This window comes from Populus alba, chromosome 1 (assembly GCF_005239225.2).
Source record: "Populus alba chromosome 1, ASM523922v2, whole genome shotgun sequence".
In the NCBI taxonomy this organism is placed as follows: Eukaryota; Viridiplantae; Streptophyta; class Magnoliopsida; order Malpighiales; family Salicaceae; genus Populus; species Populus alba.
The window spans coordinates 54,178,938-54,190,134 of NC_133284.1; the positions used below are offsets into that span (position 1 = coordinate 54,178,938).

General features: G+C 32.3%; 1 pseudogene; it reads right to left on the minus strand.

Moving 5' to 3' along the window:
* Positions 1 to 8,061: 8,061 nt before the first annotated feature.
* On the minus strand, positions 8,062 to 9,363 carry LOC118038456 (probable carboxylesterase 8; annotated as a pseudogene).
* Between the last annotated feature and the right edge of the window lie 1,834 nt (positions 9,364 to 11,197).

Below are 11,197 nucleotides of genomic sequence, written 5' to 3' on the forward strand. Positions count from 1 at the left end.
TTAGAATTGCGTAGAATTAAAATTATAAAACTGTTGTAGGAAAAGAAATGAGCATCAACAAAAAGAAAAAAAGGAATTTACTAATTATCTGTTCCTTTACTTGGAATTATTTCTGAAATGAAAACATATTTATTCATGACAATTTATTTGTTTATTGCACTGACATATCTAGAAGTGCTTTTAATCAATGTTCTGGTTTTCCTGCTTGAGCTCCAATGATGGCATCGCTTAAGGAGGATTGAAATTTACAAGCACACCTCTTGCTAGATTGACAATAACACTTATCACACCAACATTTCTGTCCTACACAATCTGAATCTCTTTGGCAACGAAATGTAATCACAGGCCCTCTTGCTTCTCCCACATCTAAACCTGACAATTACAAGTACACAATAATTCTATTTTCTTAATTTTTAATGAAAAGTAAACAATAATATATGTGTGTTTATTGTGTGATTATTAGAATGAAATATATAGTCGTATGAGCGAGAAAGAGATACTAACAAGAAGCGATGATTAAGAGTGCAAAGAGCAAGAAAGTTAGCTTGAATGAAGACTTCTCCATCTCTCTTTCTTTGCTATGAAAATACGCTTAGAGATATGTAAATGCCAATTTGTTTTTTTTTTTTATGCAGTGAATAAGGATATGCTCCCATTGTAATGTTATATAGGTAAGGTTATGGGAGTAATAATGGAAAGGTATATCTTTGTAGATTACATACCTTTTATTTCTATATCATATAATCTATAAATTATAATAACCTAACATATAAGGTAAATATTAAGAAGGGAAAAGAGACTTTTACAAGATAAGATTTCAAAGGTAAATATTTATTCATTGATTTATATTGCATTCTAAATAGTTACGTGTTTTGGACAAAACTTGCCAACAATATAAATTTTAAATTTGAATCATATCCAGGCCATTATGGATCAGATCCAATATTTGGGTTATTGTTGATGCATGAATTGTTCAGACTATGTGAATTCACCATTTTAATGTGTTTTCTTAATTTTATACATTGTTTTATATATATATATATATATATATATATATAAATTCCTGAATTAATTAAGAATATTTTTAAATATTATTTTTATTGAATTTCATTTGATTTTTATTTTGTTCTTGAATAAAATAATATAAATCAATTTTTTAATATTAGCAAGTGTTCTTTTTATTACATATGAGATTGCATTACCGACTAGTCAAAGTTAAATATGTGAAGACCTAAGACCAAGTCACAAGTATTTTCACTAAGCCACTTAAACATGATGTTTTTGCCAAGATAAGAGATATGCTAAGAGTTATAAGAAATCAATTTTAAGGGGGATGTTGAAAAAATACAAAAAACTTTTTTTTTTTTTTTTTTTAGAAAAAACAAAGAAACCGGTCAACCAATGAAATTAAAATAAACCAGTTTACCAGTTTGAAAACCGGATGACCGATTAAGTTGGTAGAATTACTTTTCCAATTTAAAATAGGATTTCCTTTACTTAGTATAATTCCTTGATTATCTAAGACTTTAGACCTATAAATAAGCTTGCAATCAAATGCATTAAACATAAGTATAATAGAAATAAAATGTGTATGTAAAAGAAAACACTTAATGAAACACTCTTTCCTCTTAATTTCTTCTTATTTTTAGCTTTGCTATTTTGCATTATTTTTCCATAAGCTTTTGCTACACTAATTTTTCTTCTAACAATTGTTGTGGTGGTGTCCTGTAGGTAGGGATTCGTTGTTGTGAAACTACTATGAATGGATGGAGTAGGGAGGTTGTGTTGGTGAGTTTGTTTGCTTTTGCATGGGGTTGTGGGGGAAATGGCCATCTTTGATGTCGTTGGGATAAGAAAGGGGGAGGTTATTGATGGAAAAGGTGTGGCTAGTCATGGTGGAAGATTGTGTGTGGGAGAGTTTGGTGGTAGAGGAGGGAAGAAACACCAGTAGTGGTGTCAAGCCTACTGTTTTTGGTGTGTTGCTGTTGCAATAAAGAGCTGCTGCCAACCAAGTGCTTGGTGGTTGATGCATTGAGTGATGGTGGTTGGTGCAACAAGTTATAAGGGAGATAAGATCATAAGGGATAGGTGAGAGTTGACATGTTTTCTTTTCTACCCTTATTAGTTCATTTCGTTTTTCTTTTGTGATGGATGCTATTTTGAGAAAGAAGGTGATGAGAGAGGGTTGGTTGGTGCACTGTCTCTTTTTCTTTCTTTCTCGAGGGAGAGACAATAAAGGAGAAAGAGATTAGAGTGAGTGTTGTTAGTTTTTGAAAATGGTTACTAAGTGTCGCACGTGTGTGGCGTTGCGATGAATTGTCCATTCCCATATATTTATCTATCTAGCAAAAATGGGTAGAAAATGAATTCTTATCTTTTATAAGTGGAAAGAGAAAATGAGAGTCGTCATCTATTATTTTGATAATTAGAAACCCTAACTGATTTTAGAGATCGGGTACGGAAACTGATTGCGTAAAATGAAGGTATTATTGTTTTCTAATTAGTGGTATGTATAAGGTTCAAGAAAAGTTCTCTTTGGTAAGGAGGTCCTTATCTTCTAAGGTGAAACTTAATCGTTTTGATGTCGACCAAAGAAACTAATTTTAATATTAGAAGTATGTCTTAAATGTAAGTTCATAATCCCAGATATTAAAAGAAAATAAAATATTTTTTCTGAAATTTTTAAAATGTTGGCCTAGTTGTCATGACTTTAATAAAATGGTTATTAAAGTCAAACTACATGCAAACACATATTTTTTTGAATTTTCTTTATATGAAATACGATATGATTTTTTTCTTTGTATGAAAATCTTTAAGAAACTTGGCAGTATGCAAAAAAAAAAAAAAAATCCTTCTTTTTTTTTTTAAATTTTTTTTACAACGTTTCAAAGAAAATCAGGTATTTAATACTGGATTTGTATCTTTACAGTATAAAAATAGAAATCAATATTAATCAAAATGGTATAAAAATACACTAAAAAAATCATAAATTTTCTATAAAGGATTTTTGGAATTTGCTGTATAACAATATAATAAAATAACCTTTGCATATTAGGGAAGAAAAAGATATGAAGTGCCTTTCAAAAACGACATTGTTTAAGTTTCTTTTTTTTTTTTTTAACAGTGGATGAAACGATGTAATTTTGCCAAAAATACGTCGTTTTATTTAAAAGGAAAATGGCGCCAAAAGACTTTTTGTCAATTTCCAAATCAATCCTTAATTTGTGAATTGTTCAATTAAGTCCTAAGTTGTAATTTTTTTTTAAGAATCGATTCAATTGCGCCCTTGCCAAAATCGGATGTCAGCCCTAAATTTGGCTGCCTTATTCAATTTTTATTCTTAGTTTTGGATTTATGCAATTTGATTCCTCAATTTGATCCATAAACTTCTAAATTTTCTTCAATTTAACCCCTGATTCGGTCAATTCCAACTCTTCTATTTATGCTTCTTTTTCCAGTTTGGTCATTGGTTTTGGATTTCTTCAATTAAGTCCCTAATTGGCCATCAACCTTTAATATTTATGCAATTAAGCCCCTGATTTGACCAAATCAACTCTAAAAAATTACAATTCAACCCCAAAACTTTAATTTCTTCCAATTAAAGCTCAAATTGACCTCAAAATCAATTTTTCTTGCAATCAAACCCTTCATAAATTCAATTAAATCTTTAATAAATTTAATTGAGTTAATAAACCTTTGATTTTGAATATTTCTTCCTCAAATTGAATTTCTTTGTCAACATGGCTCTCATCAGTCAACAATATATTATTAAATTTTAATCTTTGTATTTTTAAACCTTCTCAACGCAATTTTTTAGCCATTTTTTCGAGTGCTCTGGTATCATCTTCTCAACTGACATTATCTTTTTGTTTTTCTTCTGAATATATTTTTTTATTTTTTGTAAATTTTTTTTTGTGGGCCCCAAAATAAATAACAACAAAGGTGAATGAGAGAGGGCTGGTTGGTGCACTGTCTCTTTTTCTTTCTTTCATGAGGGAGAGCACAATGAAGGAGAAAGAGATTCGAGTGAGTGTTGTTAGTTTTTGAAAAAATGGTTACTAAGTTTTGTGTCTTTAGGATGGAAATTATATATATACTATATTATATATTATATATATATATATATATATATATATATATATATATTACTTTTTATTATGGTGGCCTCTCTCTCTCTCTCTTGTGTTTTCAACTCACTCTTCATGGCAATGGTGGCTAGGCTTTCTTCCGGTCCCCTCTTCTCTTGCAAGATTATATATTACTTTTTTTATTATGGTGGCCTCTCTCTCTCTCTCTTGTGTTTTCAACTCACTCTTCGGCTCCGTTTGTTTGGCAGGAAAGTGAAATTCCCTTTTGGAAAGTGAATTCCGGGGAAAGTGAATTCCTGGAAAGTGAATTCCGGGAAAGTATTTTCCGATGTTTGTAGTGGTTTATGGAAAATGAACTGGAAAACACTTTCCCAGTGTTTGGTTATGTCAATGGAAAATGAGCTGGAAAATAACTTATTAATATTTATTTTTCTCAAGTTTATTAAAATAATGAGGACAAATTTTACAAAATTAAAAAGTTTATATGAGAATGAAATTGAAAAAAAATATATAATTTTCATAAATTATCTCAAATAAAACAAAATAATTAATCAAAATAATAGGGATCAAATCTAAAAAATTAAAAAATAATAAAAATAAAGAAATTAAAAATAATAATAATCATATTTCATAAATTATTTCAAATAAAATAAGTAACAATTCAAAAAAAGATGAGGATCAAATTTGATAAATAAAAAATTTCAATAAAAAAATGATAAGGAAAAAGCAATAGCAATTATAAGAAATAAGGACCTAAAGTTTATATAAAATAAATTTTAAGAGATGAAAATTTTGAAAAATAAATATTCAAAACAAAATATAAGTGTAGCAATCAAAAGTTTGAAGGATCAAATTGATATAATCAGCAAATAAATGATATTTTTTTAAAATTTTTCACAACTTCCGGAAAGTGTTTTCCCCTCAAATTTTTCAAGGAAAACACTTTCCAGAAAACCAAGCCAAATTTCCTTTTACTGGAAAGTGTTTTCCATTGACCAACCTTTCCTAACTGGCAAACAAACACAAGAAAGTTTGGAAAAGTGATTTCCGGAAACCACTTTTCTGGAAACAAACACAAGAAAAGTTTGGAAAGTGATTTCCCCGGAAACCACTTTCCGGAAAACAAACACAGCTAAAGGAAAAACACTTTCCTGAAAACCAAGTCAAATTTTTTGACTAAAATTGACTGGAAAGTGTTTTCCCGTCTCGGGTGACCGGAAAGTATTTTCCCGTTGACTAGAAAGTGTTTTCCGTTGACGCGAAATGTGTTTTCCGCTGTTACCAACTTTCCTAATGACAAACAAACACAGGAAAGTTTGGAAAAACTGGTTTCCCCGGAAAACTACTTTCCGGGAAACAAACAAGGCCTTCATGGCAATGGTGGCTAGGCTTTCTCCGGTCCCCTCTTCTCTTGCAAGATTCCTCTTGTATTTATATGTCATTATTTTTTTGTCATCTTTTTTTTATTGCTTTATTTTGGTCTTTTTTTCTTGCTTTTTCACTTTGGTCTCTTTATCCATTTTACTCTCTATTTTTTTTTTTCAAAGTTGCAACATCAATGTCACATTTGATCAGAAATTAATCGATAATTATGAAAATGAACGAGTCAATAGCTAAAATGCATTAAAAACTTGTTTTGGAATTTTGATTTTTTTTGTAGAGATGTTGAAAATGTGAAAATGATGTTTTGAAAAAAATGATAAAAAAATCAGGTTATGAGATGATTCATATAGGTGAAATTGATATTTTATAAGAAAAAGTTAACGGGGATTATTTATATAAGCCAATTAACTTTAATGTGAAATTGAGATAACCTATTTGTGAGAGAAAAAAATGAATTTTTATTGAGATCTTACCTAACAATTTTAGTTTTTAAGTTGAGATAGTTTAGAAAAAAAATTAAGTTTGAGATATGTTTTTTGATTAAAATATTGAGATTTTAATAACCAAATAATCATTTCTTACATACAAATTATATATTGACATCTTAAACTAATAATGACTAAAATCTAATCCAAATAACTAGATGAATCTTAAGGGATTTGATACGAAACAATACAATCTAATGACAAATATAAGTAAATTAATCCCATCATTTATGGTAAGAAGCAAGCCCACCTTTAATGGGAAAATCTAAAGATACACCTTCCATTAATAAGTAGCATAGCCTCACCCTATATAATAATTATAATGGGATGAGCTTATCACATTCATTTCTAAAAAAAGTTAATTGGCTTTTTTACATATATCATAAAGCGTTTCGTTACAAAGAAAAAGAGATGGAGAAAAAAAAAAAGTCCCCCCCCCCGCTTCATCCAAGTTAGCTTTTGCTTAGTTTATATACTATTAATCGTTGCTTCTTGTTAGTCTCTCTCTCTCTCATCTCTCTCTCTCTCTATATATATATATATATAATATATATTATATATATATAATATATTATATATTATTTTATTTCATTCTAATAAGCATGCAAAAACAATGTTGTCAGGTTCGCATGTAGGGAGAAGCAAGAGGCCCCGTGATTACATTTCGTTGCAGTACAGATGCAGACTGTGTAGGGGAGAAAATGCCTGGTGTGATACTTGTTATTGTCAATCCAGCAAGAGGTGTGGGCTTTGTAAAATCCCATCCATCTTAAGTGATGGGCTGTCGTATTGGAGCTCAAGTAGAAAAACTAGTACAATTGGATTAAAAAGAACTATAGATAGCAGGCGTATGCAAAAGGCAAATAAATTTTAATGAATAACTATATTTTCATTTCAGAAAAAATCATCATCTCGTTGTTAATAAAATTGTTATTTTCTTTTAATATATATATATATATATATATATATATATATATTAAAATGAATCTCACTCTCTTTTAATGTTATAATTATTTTTTATTTAATGAATTAAGAGATCTTATATTCAATTATTATAAATTCACATTGATAAAAAAAACTTAAATATTACAATCTGCCATTAAATAAAAAAAAACCTAGCCTTCTTATTCCAGCCCATCTTCTTCCCCTTTTCACCCTTTGTTTTTCTTTCTTGAATCGTTCTTTGTTCATAATGACGATTTGATAGATCTTAATGAGGAAATTGTAATATTAATGCATAATAATATGCTAGCTAAAGTGTGTAGGAGAGACAACCATGGTTGGTGGTGGTGATAATTTTTTTTCTCACATTTTTTTTAGCTTATTTTTTTTATTGTTAAATTTAAATAAATCAATTAAAAAAATCTTTCATTTATCATATTTTTATTGAAAAAATCTTTCTTTCCCGTTAAATTTTTTATTTATTTTGATTTGTTATTAAGGCATTTGAATTAGGCTTGTTAGCCATAATCATTTTTAATGGGAATATTTAGGATTACATTGATGCAGTCCAAATCAACTCCAGCCTATTACAAAATTAGCTGTTCATGACATATCTATCAAAACTTCTTTCACACTCGTGTATATCAAGCAATCAACGTGTGTGCACACCTTGCTCTGTGAAAACCTCATTCCTAAAGTACATACTTTAATGAGAAAACTAAAGCAAATCAAAGTATTCACAGTAAGTAAATTAGCCCAGTTGGGTTTAAGATCAACCTTCACAAAAATGTAGAATCAGACCAACAAAAAAATCTGGCAAACAATGGAGGCGGCGGCGCGTACTGGTGCACTGCATGCGCGGCTGCTGGACCAGCAGGAACATAGAAAATCAAATGGTCTCTTTGAGTCTGTTAGCGACTGGAATTCTAAGAATTGTGGGGCTAGCTTTGGGTTGATTTTGGAAAGGAATACGAGGTGATTTCAAGTGACTTTCTAAGTCGATTCGGGACTGTCAAGTTGAATTTTCTAGGCAGATCACGAGTGATGAATGGATATTATATCAAATATCTATTTGATTAAAAAACTTTACATTTAAAGATGGAATTTATATTATTTTCAATGATAATATTATTAATGCTTTTCCAATACAAATTTATTACAAGAAAAGGCAACTCCATACAAAGCTTGAATTTATATTATAATCTGGCAACTCCATATATTATTCCCATGACCGGAAAGGTTCACGTGTGATCAAGCGATTTATAATCAAGACAAACAGTACTGATCAAACCAGACACCTTACTTCCGGTTGATGTAGCCAACACTATGATCATTAAACAGTTGTGTAAACAAATTCTTTAACATAGTCATAACAAAGCCCTTTGGCTTTTGCAGGATAAAAATCTCCAACACCATGGAAGCCATCCTCATCAAACCTTGCAACCACGTCCACTCCACGCGACTCTAACATCTTCACCAATTCCTTTTGCTTGTCAACAAGTGGATCCCCACCGTATCCTCTAAAGAAACACCTTGGCAGCCGTTCGATTTTGTTCTTTTCAAGAAACCCGCCAACAATGGGATTGCAATAGTCGTGATCACGATCGGTATCTTCAGGCAAAGCCAGAGCCCATTTCTTATCACTAGTAGCCAATGGCATAACCGGATCATCGATCAACCTCTTCTCTGATTCAGTCCTGGTGACAGAAGAAAAACAGGGGACATTCAATATCAAACCAATTATTTTCAAGGGTTTGATATCAATATTCAAGGCAAGCAAGTTTTGCATGGTAAGAGCGATATTGCCAACCAGCACTCATGCCCATCAAAGAAACACCTTGAAAAATCAAGGTATTCTTTAAACCAAGGTTCACAAGAAGGGCCGTTGATATCCAAAACTTGTTTTTGGACCCACTTGATAGACTCCATAGCATCTTCATATGCAGCGGGAAGGCGATGTTCAGGGGCAAGACGATAGTCAACAGAAAGGACGAGAGCGGGGAAGTGAGAAGCCATGTCCACTGGCATGTCTGATGGAAAGCAAGAGTTTGCAGCACTGTAAAGAACAAAGCCACCTCCATGAAGTAAATAATGAGAGGGAGTTGGTGTTTTGAGGGGGGATTTTGGGGGCGAAATAAACGAAGAAATGTTTTGTTGTTGGGGTTTAGAGAGATGTCTTTCGAGAGCGAAAGTTCTTTGGAACCTGGAGTTATATGTTCTGTTGGTGGTACGTCAGGAAATGGGCTGTTTCTAGTGAGTGAGCCATCTGGATTCTCCACAAAATCGCAGAGATCTGTTAACTTGACAGAGGAAGCTAACATGGTGGAGACAAGGTAGTAAATTCTAAGGGAGATGAAGAACAGTATGCAAGAGGAGGAACTAATAGAAGGAAGGGAAGTGAATGGATTGTTAGTCAATGTTGAAATATTTATGGAACCATGGAGCAGCCACCTTTGCTGAAGATGATGGTGTCTTTGTGAGAGTATCTTTTTATTTCTTTGCATTTATCTTTAAAAAATTCCTCTACGCCACAACAGTCAAACTTGTATTAATATCTTAGAATTATCTGTTGATAAACTCAAATTTAACTAGATATAAAAACTTCCTATGAAACCCAAAAATCTCTAACCATAAAAATATAGGTTTACGCTAGGCATACCATCCAGCACCCTAGATGCGTGAGGGCGTGCACTTCAGTACCCTGGCTGCTGTGTAGTAATTCAGTACCCCTACACTTTTTTGGGCTCAAGCTCTGTCTCCAATGGATTTGCCTCCAAGAAAGAACTATTTTTTGGCTAGGAAGATAAATGGCGAGTTGGATTTGCGTTGATGGAGTGTTTTGGTCAGAAAATCGTTTTAAATACTTCTAATGAATGGAGTGGTTAATTATCAATTAGAAAATGACAATATCATTCACCTATTATTTTATAGTAAGAAGAGATGAGACTATTTGCATGAACGTAAATACTAAAAAAAAATCCCACTATTTTATAGACAAAACTTCCAGCCTCCAAGGGCTTAAAATATTGGATTATATCTCCACTAAAATATGTGGGTGATTTTGGTCCTATAAAATAGTGGATTTTTTTTAGTATTTACGTTCATGCAAAGACCAAGAAGGCTTGGAAGGTGGAAAAAGACCAAAGAGGCTGCCGGCGACTGGGCTTCTGTCGCGTCTGCAGCTACTGGCGGCCGGTTCGGGTCTTGGCGACGACGAGGGCCTGCAGGGTTCGCTTAGCGGCATTTTCCTTCGGTGGGGCTGAGGGGGGGTCGGTCAAAGCTAGAGCCAAACAGCGAATGAAGAAGAGAGTCGGGGGCCTTGTCTTGTGGGTCATGTGGCGGGCTGGATAAAAATAGAAGGAGGATTGGAGGTTGTATGGCTTTATCACGCTCCGATCAAGCATCTTCTTTCCTCACTGCGGGCTCTTAAGAGTGATTGGGAAAACGTCCGTCAGTTTAAGTTAAAACCCTTCTTAAAGAAAAAAAAAAATCGACCAATAAAATAAAAGAAAGAAAAAGAACTGGGAAACTTCTCTTTAGAGTTGATTGGTTTCTTGAAACGTAATAATAATAACTAATATACGAGAGTGCTTGCTTTCTCTTTTTCGATAAATTATAAATTAGTCTTCCTGCTTTTATGAAATAGATTTAAATAGCTTCTTTAGTTTAAAGGACTCTATATACTAGTCCTTTGTTCTAATCGATTTTGTGCTATATCGGATCTGTTTTCTTTATTCCGTTTCCTTGTTTTATTTTAAAAAACAAGTATGAATTAAGAAAAGTGAAATGCACTGAATAAGTACTCTATTGTAATTTATGTTTTTAAAAAGAAGGACTCTATTGTATTATTTTATAGAACTACAAAGGAAAACTAGTCTATAATTTACTCTGTTTTCTCTTATCTTCCACAAGCGTTCGCGAGGAAGTTATTCTAGCTTTTCGCAAATTCGGCTGGCAAAGAGAATCAAGCAAGGCGAGGATGGGCGCCGTCCTTGTGAAGATCGTTAACGTGTTATGATATTAGGAATGAATATTCGATTAATCCGCTCGAGGGCTCTTCTGAGTCGGAATGGGAAGGAGAACACGTTCTCCGGATTCGAACGAGAATCGGGAAAATTCAAACTCTGAGAAGATAAGCATGGGTTGTTGTTGAGAACGGTACTGTGCGTTTTTCTTTTTTCCTTCCTTCAATATGAGATCGGAGGAAAAAGATTTTATTGTTCTCTCTGTTAGATTCTTGCTTTTGCTTTGGGATATGCTGTTCGGAAATTTTACATTTATGAGTTGAGGGATAACTCT